The sequence below is a fragment of the Podarcis melisellensis genome (genome assembly GCF_964234715.1).
Source record: "Podarcis melisellensis genome assembly, chromosome: 11".
Taxonomy (NCBI): Eukaryota; Metazoa; Chordata; class Lepidosauria; order Squamata; family Lacertidae; genus Podarcis; species Podarcis melisellensis.
The window spans coordinates 2,648,603-2,665,173 of record NC_138543.1 but is presented as its reverse complement, the minus strand read 5'-3'; positions in this window follow the sequence as shown (position 1 = coordinate 2,665,173).

Genomic DNA, 16,571 nt, shown 5'->3' with positions numbered 1-16,571 from the left:
GAGACACAATTGGCTCACCCATCCAGAGCAATTCAAGAAGCTGTAGTGTTCTCTGTGAAGTAAACTCAGACAAAGAACAGGATTGATACGACAGTACAGAACACATTGAATCAAGATGGGGTGGTGGGTGTGAACACAAAATAATCATTCCAATGTTGGGGCATGGGGATCCCCCAATTATGGATGGCCTGAGCTGTGGCTCCTAATCAGTGTTTCTGATAAACCTTTGAGACCTCAGACAATACAGATGTGGGCAGTTCTCCCAATACAAAATCTCTCAAACAATCATTACAATCAACCATCTTTCAATCAAGAGCATGAGGGAAAGATCCTTACAGCCAACTCATCATTCACTGAAGTAATCCACATACTTTCCTCCCATTACTGATTTGACCACTTCCTATTGCTGCCAGAACTATAATTTGATTTTCAAAGGGGCGGGAGGAATGTGCTGGAGTGGGGAGTAGATGACATCTGTGATTTTCATCATGGAAAGAACAACGCTGAAAAGCACAAGCAGTTCACCCGTCAAATACATGAGATTTCCATAGTGAGATTGGTAAACACTTTCTCTCTTCATAAAGAATTATAGGATTTGGAAACAAGTTAAAATTCACTTTAATACTAGTGGCAACAGCGGCTCCATGGCTTATCTTTTGTTGTAACTACTGCCATTCAATTCTCTGCTTGCCCTGCAGCACCAATAGCCACATTCTGGGCAAGGCCAGTGAAGGCAGCTGCCTGGACTTCCATAGCAGGACTCCCTGGGCCGCAGGGTTTAGAGGGCCCGGCCAGGACCTGGGAGGCCAGGGATGAACACGCTGCTCAGCCATGTGGGCCACCTTAGGATCCTTGGAGGAAAGGTGGGAGATAAATGCAGTAAGTAAATAAAGACTACTTGTCAAGATATCTCCAGCTCCTCTTATTATTTAAGTTTGTTGAACTGATTTTATTGTTTTTAGAACTTGTGTTTCAATGTGTTTTATCTTGTACACCACATCAATGGCTTTAAGTTGTGAAACAGTCTATAAAGGTAAAAGGTAAAGGTACCCCTGCCCGTACGGGCCAGTCGTGTCCGACTCTAGGGTTGTGCGCCCATCTCACTCTAGAGACCGGGAGCCAGCGCTGTCTGCAGACACTTCCGAGTCACGTGGCCAGCGTGACGAAGCTGCTCCGGCGAACCGGCACCAGAGCAGCACACAGAATGCCGTTTACCTTCCCACTAGAAAGCGGTACCTATTTATCTACTTGCACTTAAGGGTGCTTTCGAACTGCTAGGTGGGCAGGAGCTGGGACCGAACGGCGGGAGCTCACCCCACCGTGGGGATTCGAACCGCCGACCATGCGATCGGCAAGTCCTAGGCGCTGAGGTTTTACCCACAGCGCCACCCGCGTCCCTTGAAGCAGTCTATACATTTTAAAAAATCATTTCCCCTCCAAATTCATTCCCATCACCAAAAGCAGTTTAATAGCCCATATTGTCCATGGCCCAGCCATGCACTGGAGTGCCAAAATAGCATAAACCCATATAATTCACGAGGTGGGGCTGAGCAGGATAGATAATAATACCAGGAAAATGGGTTAGTGAACAATTAAGATACAAGACCACAACTTAAAAGCCTTTCTGTTTTTTGCTTTAGAGAAAAGCCAGAAAGAAATATTGTAATATACAACAACAACAACAACAACAACAACAACAACAACAACAACTTATTTTTATACCCCGCCCATCTGGCTGGGTTTCCCCAGCCACTCTGGGCTGCTTCCAACAAAGATTAAAAATACATTAAAACATCAGTCATTAAAAACTTCCCTAAACAGGGCTGCCTTCAGATGTCTTCTAAACGTCAAATAGTTGTATAATCTAATACACACACACAGTGTACACACATACATACACATTCCGTGGCACTGAAGACAGGAGAAGTTGCACATCTCCTTGAATGCAAATACAACATTATGTATGTATCCAAATCCTGTTCACTGAGTATTTTCCTGATTTGTCACCAAGTACTCATTGAATTCAGTAATCCAGACAGATTACCATGGGGCTTCTATTTTTAGGGATCCGTCTGGTATTGTGGCAATTGCCGTTGATCGGATTACTGCTATATCCTCCACATGTAAAATGCATTGATGCTGCAACAGAAACCTGCACTCTCCCAGCCGCACTGTAGTTACAGTGTCAGTCTGAGAGCTGGAAATCTATAACCTAATTTATTTTGAAACACCCTTGTACCAGGGCTGATTACTAATTTATGAGAACCCCTATTACCTATTCAAACTTGGCACTCTCCTTCTCTGCACACTGGGGACTACAAGGGTTTTCTGTAGTTTATTTTGGATGCGGTTGGTAAGCGGAGTTTGGGTGGCTGACACAAGCACATTTGAAGGCCCCTGACATATCACCCAGGAGCTTTTCTGAAGGGGGAAATGTGCCACTGTGCACAAGAAGAGCCTTGCTCAAATATCTACAGCTCCATCTAGTGGTATTATGTCATGCAGTTTCTTAAGAGCAAGAATACACCTTTTATTTTATGCATATGAATTAATAGATTAAGCATTTTGATGCGTCAGTAAAATATTTTCAACTGAGGAAGTGATTGTACATCTTACAGAAACTTTTCCCCAATTGACGGTCATGACTGCAAAGCATGCTTAGTTGTCATAGGCCTTTTTCCAGCCCTTAGTTTTTGTTTTAAAATTTTATTTATACTTCTGCAAAACTTAGAATATTCCCAAGCATGCTGATCTCTCTCTCTCTTATTCCTCAATGGTTGTTTTGACTCCAATCCTATTCACACTCAGCACTTGAGATACCTATTAAAGAGAGTGATGCAGTCCTATCAACAGTGCTATTTTCTAAAAAAAATAAAAAATGTTTAGGGGTACTCCCATTTTCCTACTCATATTGAAATACTGCCCCTCAATGAGGCCCAACTTAGATTCACAAAATTTTTAGGGGTATACGTACCCCTGTGTACCCCCAGAAAAAAGCACTGCCTATAACATTTTCTAAATACAGTAAATAAAAAAAATTGTCCAGTAGCACCTTAGAGACCAACTAAGTTTGTTCTGGGTATAAGCTTTCATGTGCATGCACACTTCTTCATACACACTGAAACAGAAGTCACCAGACCCATAAACTTAGTTGGTCTCTAAGGTGCTACTGGACATTTTTTTAATTTTTTAATTTATTTCGACTGCGTCAGACCAACACAGCTACCTACCTGAATCTATAACATTTTCTATTCCACATACACAATAGCAGGGTTTTTTTTCAAGCTCTGGCCCACAATCCAATATAGACAAATACACAAACAAACAATACAGGCAAATACACAAACTCACTTATTTAAGATTGCTTAAGACTCTCTGTTTTGTTGTTGTTGTTTAGTCATTTAGTCATGTCCAACTCTTCGTGACCCCATGGACCAGAGCTCGCCAGGCACTCCTGTCTTCCACTGCCTCCCACAGCTTGGAAAAACTCATGTTTGTAGCTTCGAGAACACTGTCCCACCATCTCATCCTCTGTAGTCCCCTTCTCCTTGTGCCCTCCATCTTTCCCAGCATCAGGGTCTTTTCCAGGGAGTCTTCTCTTCTCATGAGGTGGCCAAAACAGTTATCCTTTTAATTGTACTTATTACTATTGGTGTCTGACGCTATAAATAATTATGTCACTCCACAATATAAAACCTGATCCCTCCTAAATATTGCTTTGGCCATTCCTAAACTGCTGGAAGGCTAGTACACAGGAGAAAAGCCCTGCTGGGTTAGGGCAAAGGTCCACTTAAGCCAGGGGTCAGCAAACTTTTTCTGCAGGGGGCCGGTCCACTATCCCTCAGACCTTGTGGGGGTCTGGACTATATTTTGAAAAAATAATAATAATGAAATAATTCCTATGCCCCACAAATAACCCAGATATGCATTTTAAATAAATGCACACATTTCTGCTGATGTAAAAACACCAGGCAGGTGTTATTTTTTTAAAAAGCACACATTCTACTCATGTAAAAATACGCTGATTCCTGGACTGTCCGCGGGCCGGATTTAGAAGGCGATTGGGCCGGATCCGGCCCCCGGGCCTTAGTCTGCCTACCCATGACTTAAACCAACATTCTCTTCTCATAGTGGCCAATGTCCATGTAAAGTTCACAAACAGATTGAACATTAATACTAGCAGAAGCAACGAAAGAAGAAAGATTTCTGTGGCTTGGTGGTGCCAGTGGCAGCGGGTGCAAATCTTGGGGTCAGTTGGTGCCTGAACTATTCACGCAATAATTTGTTTGCAGGCAGCTAAGTTGATTGACAGCTGGGTCTTGCACACATGGGCCTTCTCTAGGTGTGATTATTTTGTTCTTGATGATTGGCAGCTGAATGTGGGTATCAATTCTGCTGGCAAACATTGTGTTTATGGTGATGGGAGAAAAGCGAAAAGCACTCTCTTTAGTGTTTTATTGGTGATGGCCAAAGTTGTATCTGGGGTTTTTCTTTTTTAAAAAATAAATGCACTTCTGATTTCAACACAAAAAACCCCACCCCGAAGGTAATAGAAAATAGGATAAGGAAAATTACATACAGTGGTACCTCGGGTTATGCACAGCCTAGCCAAGTAACTTTTTGGATTAGGAACACTTCAAAATGAGTGTTCCGGTTTGCGTATTTTTGGGGGGATTGCGAACATAATCCATTCAGGGGTAGACTTCTGTTTTGTCGGGACGGCCTTCCCTCGCTCAGCGCCGCCCAGAAGCGGAGCCGGGGGTCCTTGATGCCGCACATCTGTGTGGGAAACCCGCATTGCTGGAGCGGGAATAAGCGCTGGGCTGGAAGTGTCTTCTGGGGACTCTGCAAGGCACCTGGGGCTTGGAGGGCAGGAGAGCCCCCAGCCCCGCGGCATCAGGGACCCCGGCCCCTTCTCCGCGCCTTGCCCCCAGGGCCGCCCCCTTCCTCCCGACCCCCGCGAGGCTGGGAGAGGATGGGGAAGCCTCGCGGCTCTCCTGGCACGGGGAGGGCGCACCGGGAGTCGGGCGGAGTCGCAGGGAACTGAAGGCGAAGGGGAGCGGGGCGAGGCGAGGCGCCTTCCCGGCTGTTACGAACTGAGCTGAATATAACACCGGCCCAGCAATATGAATGGCGCCGCCAGCCACCCATTGGCGAGGTGCTGGGCAACTAGCCCCGCTGCCCTTTGCCCGCTCGCCGCAGGTACCCGAGCGCCAAGACGCTTCTCTCCCGCTCTGCCGGGGAAGCGCAACAAGAAGAGCCTCTCTCGGTCTTCCCCAGAAACCAGGCGCGCTTTCACACTTCCAGCCCAGCGCTTATTCCCGCTCCAGCAACGCGGGTTTCCTTTGTCCAGTGGCGTAGCGTGGGTTGTCAGCACCCGGGGCAAGGCAAGTAATTTGCGCCCCCTAACCCGTGGATTTGCGCCCCCTAACCCGTGGATTTGCGCCCCCTAACCCTAACCCCCAGATGTTGCGCCCGGTGCGGCCGGCCCCCCCTGCACCCCCCACGCTACTCCACTGCCTTTGTCCCACACAGAAGTGCAGCATCGAGGACCCCCTGCTCCGCTTCTGGGTCCCTCTGCGCTGCCCAGCTTGGCCCCAGAAGTGACTGCTGCGCAATTCCCTCTCAGGGCGCAGGCCGGCGCGGGCAGCGTAGGGGTTCTTAGACTGGGTAGTGGATTGCAGCCTGGTCTATTGCTTTCATTTTATGGATCAATGGTCTCGTTAGATAGTAAAATTCATGTTAAATTGCTGCTTTAGGGGTTGTTTTTCATCGCCTGGAATGGATGAATCCGTTTTCCCTTACTTTCTATGGGAAAGCAGGCCTTGGTTTTGAAACGCTTTCGTTTAAGAACAGACATCAGTACTGATTTAAGTTAGTAAACCAAGGTACCACTGTATTACATATTCTATTACATTAAAAAAACACCCCATACAGTCATTGACAGACTTCCCTTCCTTTCCTTCTCTGATTCCTTTTATCTTCCACTTCCCCTCGCATTTTCTTAGTTTCCCCAATCTTTCTCTGCTCCTCCCGTTAACTCTGCTGAAAATATTTCAACCTTGCTAGGCTAATCTGCTGCTTATAATAATTTTTCACATAATAAATAATACCCAGTCCTTATATCTTGAGAGGTCCAGAGGGTGGCAACACAAGAACAGAGCTTTTCTGCAGTGGCTCCCCCTCTGTGGAATGCTCTCCCTGGAGAAGCTCACCTGGCACCTTCATTATACACCTTTAGCTGCCAGGCAAAAACGTTCCTTTTTAACCAGGCCTTTGGTTGATCCAATTTACATCCTATGCCCTTTTAAAATGTGCTGTTGTTGTTGTTTAGGAGGGGAGGCTATTGGGTTGTTGTTTTTATTTTTATTAGGTATTTTGTGGTTTTATATCTTGATTTTATTCTGTGAACCTCCCTGAGACCCCCAGGTATAGGGTGGTATATAAATTCAATAATAATAATAATAACAATAATAATTTTTATCATTTTGGTTTCTTATTCTGGTGGTCATGCCTGCTAACTCCACATATTCAGTTTGAGATGTCACTCTTCTTTTGTTGGTACGTTATCCATTTTTGTGCTTTTTCTCCTTTTTTATGAAACTTCTGTTGTGATTATCCCCAACCAAAAGGATTCTGAGTTTTTGGTAAAGGTTTTTGAACATTTTTTAAAGTTCCATTATAAAGCCGAAGTTGTACCTGATGGCTTCTTCACACACATGTCATCATCTGATGTTTCAGAAGTGGATTTGTCTTTGTGAGCCACATCTACATACCCTCCAACACTCCTCAGGTGAAAATAGGGGCATTCCTCACTCTCCCCCAACTGACCCTCCTTGTCCCCCACACCTGCAGAGTCCCCCACTTCCTATCAGAAGAGGGGCAAGTGCCACCACCACCACAATGGGACACAGCACACACACTCTCCACCACCCTAATCCCAATTTTATTTTATTCTTTGGCAGATTTACAGAAAGAAAAGCACACACCAATAAATAAATTTTGGAAAGGGCCAAGATTAGGCATAGACAATTTGTTCCCTCTGCCTGCCCCTCAGAGCCAGTGCATCCCACAGGGCTGGGCCTTGGTGGTGGCAGCCTCTCCTGCTCCTCCTCTCTCCAGCAGCCGCTACAAGCTGCCCGAGGGAGGAGGCCAGCAGATGCTCCCTTGCAGTCTCAGCCCCCTCCCCCCCCCCCACTCAGGACAAGCGCTGCCTCCTCCTCCTCCTTCCTGAGCTCGGCGGCGGCAGCACTGGTGGGGGAAATAGGGACATTCCTGGATCAAATCAGAAGCCAGGATGGCTTTCATAATTCCCTGGAAAATCAGGACACTTGGAGGGTGTGTGTCTAAGGCTGTAATCCTATGCACACTTACCTGGGAGTAAGCCCACTGATTACAGCAGTACTTGCTTCTGAGTAAAAATTGCACTGTAAGTCAGTTACCTGCTGATGGGTAACAAACCCCTTGGGTCAAAAAGCTGAGCTCCAGACTTCATATATTTTGTTAAACTTCAAATAAATCTCAGCCAAAGTAAGCAGCCCAGACGCAAAAACAGCCTGTATTTAGGACGGGAATGATCTGCGCTCTCCCTCCCTGTTTAGGCAAAAAATTAAAAAAGGACAGAGCTCCTGAACCTTTAATAGTAGTGTAGAAACTAGGATTTCAGCAAGTGTAGTTTGTCATGCAAATTCCATCCTCTACACAACTTACAGGTACAGGAGCTCTGCCTCTTTTTCATCTGGATACCTTGGAGGAAGGCCTTGTATGTTTTCAAAAACTGAAGAGTTAATAGCCTTTAGCTTATTTATGTTCCTTTTGTTTAAACCCCTTACATTTTAGGCCACCTGATCTATCTATCATCTATCTATCCTATCATCTATCTATCTTTCTATCTATCATCTATCTATCTATCTACCATCTATCGTCAGGCATGGTATTATAGCATGTATGCATACTCGTTGTATACGCTGCTCTCTGTCCCTGGAACCTACTGGCACGTCTTCAGTAAAGCCCAAGTCCCTCGTTCACATCTGTTGTGGGGCCACTAAATCCTATCAGCAGTCCTGGGTGGCCTCCACTGTCCCTGGGATCTCAACTTTCTGGGTTATGATGTACAGCTTGTCCCACCTAAAGTGATGCCTGCTGGCTTCTGCTGCCTGTGCACAGAAAACACCAGCAGGAACCCTGGACTCAAGTCCTCAAGAGGGCAGGTCACTCACACCAGGAGGTTCAGCTGCAAAGATAGGCCACATGTTCTTATCTACTTAATTTTGTCTGATGCAGAAGGTATAGGGTAAGGTAAAGGTAAAGGGACCCCTGACCATTAGGTCCAGTCGTGGCCGACTCTGGGGTTGCGGCGCGCATCTTGCTCTATAGGCCGAGGGAGCCGGCGTACAGCTTCCGGGTCATGTGGCCAGCATGACTAAGCCGCCTCTGGCGAAATCAGAGCAGCGCACGAAAACGCTGTTTACCTTCCCACCGGAGCAGTACCTATTTATCTACTTGCACTTCAATGTGCTTTTGAACTGCTAGGATGGCTGGGTGGCCGGGTAGGCATTGCCAAAAAAAGAGAGGACACCAAGTTGAGTACAGTAATTTATGTGTATAAGCACAGTTTTAGAATTAATCACTATAATTTAAGCAGGACTATAATGCATATTACCCTTCTAAATGTTGCTAGAGATCATCTGCTTTTTTCTTTTTATCTTTAAACCAGACTTGGCCTCACTAGCACTCAAACAGAGGACTGTCCTCGGTCATTACACACACACACACACACACACACACACACACACACACACTGTTTTCTTTTCTGTTCAGAAATGTGCTGTCACTATAATCTCCAATGTTACTTAGATCAAAACCACAGAGCACATTCTTCCATCGTCATAGGAGTTCAAGACACACTAAACTACATTTCTTGTTTTAAAAAATGTTTATTGAAGAGGTTGTTTGGGGTTTCTCTCCTCCCCACTACTGGTTTGGACCTTTTGGCAGCAGTGAAAATTGATTTTTTTTTTTAGTTCCAATTTTTCTAAATGGAAATGTACCCACAAGGTGGCAGTGCAGCCTAGAAAATGGGGGCTGGTTTCAGTAAGTTGTATTTACTGTACTTTTGCCAAATGCTGCTGGTCAAGAGATAAAGGTCTTTATTTCAATGTGTTAGAATTTTAGAGTCACTTTTAGTAGAAATGACTGTGCAAAGAGAGAGAATACTTTACCAAATAATTATCTTCAATGAAGAGTCACATGACAGCAACATATGCTTCTGGTAAGGCACATGATCCCCTCTCAAGTGATTGGAAAGCATTCTGTGTTGATATTGTCTAGACTCTATATTTCCTTGTTATGAGAATTTATCAGTCATGATTTAGGGCAAAGCCCCCTCAAAACAACTTGCATAAAAATAAAGCATCTCCTCCCCTACAAACCCTCAAGGCAAGCAGAGGAGGCCCTCTTGGTAGTTGTGAGGTTACAGTGAAGCAGAACCATGTATGCTGCCTTGAGCTTGTTTGAGGAAAGGCAGGATATAAATGATATAAATATAAATAAATGATATAAATATAAATGAATATAAATATATAAATGAATATAAATATATAAAAGAATATAAATATATAAATGAATATAAATTTATATAAATAAAGGATATAAATATAAATTAATGAAGGAATGAAATAAAATAGAAGTCAGTTATGATTAAGAATGGTTGGCTTCCATCTGTCTCGGGAGACAATGGAAGAGTGCACCTTCAGGGATGAAGACAAACTTCTGGAGAGTTACAGCACTTGCTGTGGCTGTAGAGACCGATACAGGAGAGACATGTTTTGTTGCAGCTGGGGCAGATGAAGGCGTAAAGTTCTGCTGATGAGGGTCCTGCCATCTTCAGGTCTGTGGACATGACCAAGTCAGCATAGATGTCACTGAGACAGGAGTATGAACACGCTGGAAATGTGGGCTTGGGAGAGCACATCTTTGTTTGAGACTCTGTCCTACCATGTGAGGCCCAAAATCTTTCTGACCCAGCACATGCAGAAGGCATTGAGGCATCACTCCTGGCGGTTGTTAGTTGCCCATGTCTTACTGCCATAAAGGAGCATGCTCAGCATGCAAGCCCGGTAGACCTTCATCTTGGTATTGATTGCTAGTATCACATTCTTTTATCTAGGGTATTTCAAAAAGTGAAAATCTGGACAGAAAAATATGGGTTGCCATATGTCCATGTTTTCCCAGACATTTTGCTGACTTGTGGAAAATCCCCCTGGATGCCATTTTTGACGTCCAAATCCCAGATAGGTCTGGGAAACCCTGGATGTATGGCAGCCCTTTTGCAGAAGCAACCCATTGCTCTAGCTGCCTTGCCAATATGCTTGTCCAGCTTATCGTTGATGGAGAGGTTGCTGGTTATGATGGAGCCCAGGTAGACAAAATCTTCTACCACCTCAAGTGTGTGGTCACTAATGCTGATGTGTGCAGTGCTGGTGGCATTCTGACCCAGGATGTTGATTTTCCTCAGGCTGATGGTAAGGCTGAACTACATGTAGGCTCTGTCCTCTGTTGGAGCCAGAGCTGGGTGTGTCCTGCATCTTACTCTGTGCCCATATTGCCTTCTGTTCTGAGGTGCAGTGTCCCATCACCAATTTTAAAGTAAGTTTCAACTGCCAGACCAGTTGACTTATGTATATGCAGTGGGGGGAGGCTCTCTTCTTCTTTGCCCAGGGCAGGCAGCAAAATGTCTGGGTCCAGAGCTGCGGTTCTCTGAGCTTCCCAGGTATTCTTTTCAGGAGATTAAATAGCAAGACGGAACACCTCAGACAGTTCTAATCTTGTATTTTTGATTCCCCATTTACAATTGAGAACACCCTAAATCTTAAGATTTTAACATAGATAATATCTGCCCAAATTATTTACTCATAATGCCAGCATTCCTTTTCCATTCGCTTTTCCAGTCTGCTGAGAGTTAAGTTTATGTAAAATGGAGTTTATTCTCACTTTCATAAGAAAGAGCTGAAGAGTTCTTTCCATCCTGCTAGCCAAGACCAAGCTGAACAAAACCAGATGCTTTCGCTGGTCTGAAACATTCTGAACATGTAGACTTTAACCCTCATGTGACAGGCATTTGCATCCATAGGAAGAATATGAAACATCTGCAGTTTCTTTGGCTGATCTCAAGATATCATTTAATAATCTCCTCTTCCCCTCTTAAAATCTCCTAATTCACATTCTGTGAGATCCAGCTGTAGTCATGTTTATAATGGATATTTATTTACATGGGACTTGTTGCACTGCAAGGAGGATAGCAATATACGCTGAAAAATCCATCCCACTGAAAGCGATGCCTAGCATTGGTCTTTGAGTCTTTTTTTCAGGCACATGCCTATTCATATATGCAGACAATCTACTCCACCCTATGACACACACTGTGCTGGGTGGAACTCAGCCAACAAAGTGATCTTCCTCTCAATTCCCATATCAAGTAGGAATGGCTGGTTTGATCTGTAAGTGGCTTGGGTTTAGCAAAGCTTTCTAGGAGTGAAAGAAGCTGTCCTGCAAAGCAGTTTTCTTTCATCAACCGATGTCATAAATAGCATGGTTCAGGAAGCCTCAGTAAGATTAAATTGATGGTGGGAATCTGGAGACACACCTCACTTTATGCTGCTCTCCTGATGAGCATCTGCGTTCTGCTCATTGGGAACTCTGAAGATCCCCTGCACAAACTGTTCTTCCCTGCAAGGAAGTTAAGATGAGTAAGAGTGAATTGTTGACCTCTCCCAGCACTTTCAGAAAGGAGCCACAATTAAATCCCTCCTCAGCAAAACATCTTTCGTAGCTGTATTTTAAAAAATTAGACTGAATCTGACAATGCCTTCTGCCATTCTTCCAGAGACTGCAGGGTGATGGGGAGGGCTGAGAAAGTGCTCCTCTGAGTCTGCCCAGAAAATCCTAGAGCTATAAGGCAGCTTCTGGAAGAAGCCCTTAGCATTCAGAACGCAAAACAAGGCCTTACTTGGCAAGCAGCTGCCAATATGTAGCTCAGCTCTTAAGCACAGTGGGCAGATTAGGGTTCCAAGCAGAAAGTGGCCTTTCCAACTCCGAATGGGAGAGCTGTTATCTAAGCAGGATACATGTTGGCCTTGATGTGTCCAAAGCGCACTCTTTGCTTGCTTCCACTAGAGTTAGCGACACTCCCAGCTCCAAAGCCTCCTTGAAACCCATCACTATCCTCAGGCCCAATACATTTTGTCGCCTGAGGCAAACCACAAAATGGCACCAGGGATGAGTGAAGATCTACATCAGGAACAAGCAGGAACTACATTGGGATCTGCTAACTCTGTGGATCCTGCCATCTAAGGCCACCACCTCACCTTGCCTCATGACTATTGCCAAACAAGTTGCACTTAGCACCTGGTTGTCCGTAAATAGAATAAAAAGCAAATAGTGGCTTGGCCCACATCCTCCAGGGTACACTCTCTAGCGTAGATCACAGCCGCTTGGCCCATCCACCCATCATTTTGCTGCCATGCTTTCTCAAGCTAAGCAATACCTTGGCTTAGCATGTCATCCTGGGCTTGTGGTTTAGCTGCCTCCAGACCAACCATGAGCTGTAACCATAGTTTAGCCTATGTTTTAGGGCTCATGGTTTGTCCAGGTACTGAACTCTCCTGTAAGGTAAAGGTAAAGGTACCCCTGCCCGTACGGGCCAGTCTTGACAGACTCTGGGGTTGTGCGCCCATCTCACTTAAGAGGCCAGGGGCCAGCGCTGTCCGGAGACACTTCCGGGTCACATACCTGCTGCTTAAGTCCTTGTGGTCTGACCCTGGATTTTATTGATTTTTGTTTAACAAACCAAGTTGAGTGAAAGTGCCTTGCTTAAGACCTTGCAGTGACTCTGTGGCAAGGTAAGATTTGAACCAGCCACCACCCACATCAGAGCTCATTCTCTTGACTGCTGTGGCTGTCCCATAATTCCCTTAAGCTTTTAATTACAGCGCACAGAAACTCTCCGTTTACCTTCCTCCTCTACAAAGGACAGTCAGTTGAGACATTTGTATTTGCTCTATTACTCATAGGTTTCCAATGCATTAGAGGGAAGCACCCATTCTACATCACTAATATGTGCCAGAAACCTCACAATGGCAGCAAAGTTTATATTCCCACACCTGACTGCACAAAGAAAACTTGGCAAAGAACATTCATCGTGATGACAAATCAAAAGTCTGAGATCTTAGTTTGTTCCCACTGGCAAGCACAGACCTGAAGCTGAAAATATATCTTATGGGTTTATTAATCATTCATAACTAGGAAACAGATTACATTAAACTAGGTGTGTGCAGGGAGAATGAGGATATACTGTAGAACTCAAATGTTCCAGGAAATCAGGTACCCTAGAAATGAGAAGTCCTGGAACACAGGTATGACATGGTTTTCCCATCCTGTGACCCTGCAAGCATTTAGGAGGGCTGTGTATAATCTACATTTCTATAGGACCACAGGGGAGTCCAAAAGGGTATGGGAGAATGTGACACTAACAACCAATACCAAGATGAAGGTCTACCAGGCTTGCATGTTGAGCCTGCTGCTTTATGGAAATGAGATGTGGGCAACTTACAACCACCAGGAGTCTTGCACATGTGCTGTGTTGGGAAGATTTTAGGTAGCACATGGCAGGACAGAAGCTCTAACAAAGATGTGCTCCCCCAAGCCCATATTTCCAGCGTGTTCACACTCCTGTCTCAGTGACGTCTATGGCTTGGCCATATCCACAGAATGGAAGATGGCAGGATTCCCAAGGATGTGCTCTATGTGGAGCTGTCTTCAGGCACCAGGCCTGTTGGCAGACCAGCTCTGCATTGCAAAGATGTCTGCAAATGTCACATGAAGGCTGGCAGCATCACCCCCACTGTGTGGGAATCCCTTGCAGATCATCACAGAGCCTGGAGACAGAGAGATCAGGTTGTTCATCCATAGCAGTGAGCAGAGGAGGAAAGATTGCTGGGAGGAGCACAGAGAAAGCAATGTCCCAGCTGCAACAAAACACATCACTCCCACACTGGTCTCTACAGGCACAGTAACCTTCCAACAGTTTGACTTCACACTCAAAGGCACACTCCTCTATTGTTTCCCAAGACAGACAGATCCCAATGGGGGGCAGAATTTTGCATCAGGCACAGAAAACTGCCTAAGAATTGCAGGTGATTTTCTTTGAAAGCAAGTGTCGAGCTCCTGTTGCTGTGTAGATATGCTTGACAATCTGTAGCAGGGGCGCAGTACTGCTTGTCAGCACCCAGGGCGGGTGTGAGGGCACGTGACCCTGGCGGGTGCAAAGCACACTCATCCAGCCCTCGCTGCGGATGCTGCCAGGCAGGCGCTGGCTCGCCGGGTGGGGGCGGGGCACGCAAGGTGATCTTCACCCTCTGTGCTCTTCAGGGAACAACAGGATCTCAGGGGTGGGGGCACCAGGTTCGCACCCCGCAATCGTGCACCCGGGGCAGTGGTCCCCCTGGCCCTCCATGCTACACCACTGGTCTGTAGGCAATGCTGACTGAAATCTCAGAAGCTGTAAATTGATAATCTTGTTGGATCCAAAGGTTGTTTTCTTTCAACAGGAGTTTTTTCTATTGGAAGGATTCCTTCCATCTGTAGAAAGACTATATGTTAAAGGAAGGGAGCTTGTGGATTCAACCCAGGAGAATTATGATTAGAATAGAATGTGTGTTCCACCTTTCTCTAATGCACTCAAGGCCTCTTCTATGAACAGCAGCTGCTCCCTTGAAGTTGAGGGGCAGGGCAGCTGTGCCTTTTACTGCTCCTCAACCCTCCCAATGACTAGCAAAGCCACAATCAACTTAGGCAGAATAAGAGACACGATGCACAGGAGTCATCTGTTCTTGGTGAAGAACCTGGATGGCCTTTGCACATCATTTAAACTTTTTTAGGGTACAGAGCTCTGATTTTTAGTCCTAACTGACTAATGATTATTTATTTTCTGATGGGAATGAATCTCTGGACATGCTCAGAGGTACTCTTGTTTTCCAAACATCCCAGGGCTAAACTCTCGCACTGAAAACACATTCTAAGACAATGCGCCCTAAGCAGCAGAAAGCAGCAGGAATCTCCTTCCTGCATGAGGGGGGCCAGTCGCAAGCTTCCAAGAAGGGAAGGGGTGCAGTTTGCTACCATTGGCAGACATGGCCATATGAGAAAGGGAAAGGCTGACAGGGGATTCACAGCATTAATTGCTTTACGTCTTCCAAAATGCCAGAGATCCCAACCACACCTTAGACAATGAAGCTGAAGTATCTTTCTGCATCAACAGTGTAGGCAAATCTTTCTAGCAATGGAATTCCAATAGTTTGAGTAATAAATATGAACATGGTAAACAGGTAGCAATACATAGTTGAGGTGATATCGCCCCTTTAAGACTGGTTTATGGGAATGGGTTAGACTGAACCTCAGAAACAATTAGCTTACATGCAGCTGTCTCCCATTAAGGCTTCAGGGCTGGTGTCACAGGTAATGGGTGGAAGAGGTGAACGCCCATGGTCTAAGTCCCCCATAAAAGCTGGGTTGGTGGGAGCTCTCAGCATCTAGCCAAGCTGAGGTCAGCATCTATTTGGGCTTTTGACAGCATCTTGTTCCATTGCTCAGCTTACTGAGATTTAAGTGTAAGCCTTTATGTTAATTAGCTGGATAAGTTACTATTTGTTGTTTTCTTGCCTTCTGAGCTATTTTAATCTGTGTAATTATTTGGAGTTTTTCTCTCTTGTAGAGTTTTGTTTTAGTAAAGTCTGTGTATGATTTTATGGAATTTGGTCTGAACCCTTTACTTTTGACCATATTTTTGGGAGCAAAGATCATCCACCACAATACTCTAAGAGAGACTTTATTTTATCTAAGAGAGATTATTTACTCCATAAAGATGGTAGGGCAGAGTTTAAGCAAAGTTAAAACATTTGTTGCTTATGCATGGCTTCAGGAATTATCTAGCTGTTGGAATGTTTTTCTAGGTGAAAATATCATTTTCTGCAACCAAATATGTTTTTAATTTCCTCTGTAAGGAAAGAGGAGAGTAAATCGGTATTGTTGCTTCCTAGCTGAGTTGGCATGGGTTACTGGGCTACCCTTAACAGCCATTGCTCAAGCCAAAATACTGCTTTCTGTGTTTGTTGATGAAATATAGCAATTTAGCTTGGAAGAAGAGGATGTAACTCAAGTGGAACAGCTAAGTTGGGATAAGGGATGCATTTGTGGATGTATGTGTGCATGTGTGAAATGAGAATTGTAAAAGCTTCATCCTAGCATTAATATTTTAAATTGTAAGTCCCCCACCCTTGTGTGTTCACTGTATGAATGGGCTCCACTCAGTGACTGTTGCAATGGGGCAACGCTGAGGGCTCCATTCCTGCCTTGGGAGTCTTTGCTTAGTAAAAGCCTAAGGCATAAGCAACTCCGCATGCTTAAGCATCTTGCCAGCACCTGCATCAATGGATGGATGTTCCGGGGGCAGGGCCAGCATCACAGCTCCACTCAACAGCCCTTATGTGGAGCCCTCTCCCTTGGACTAAATGCTA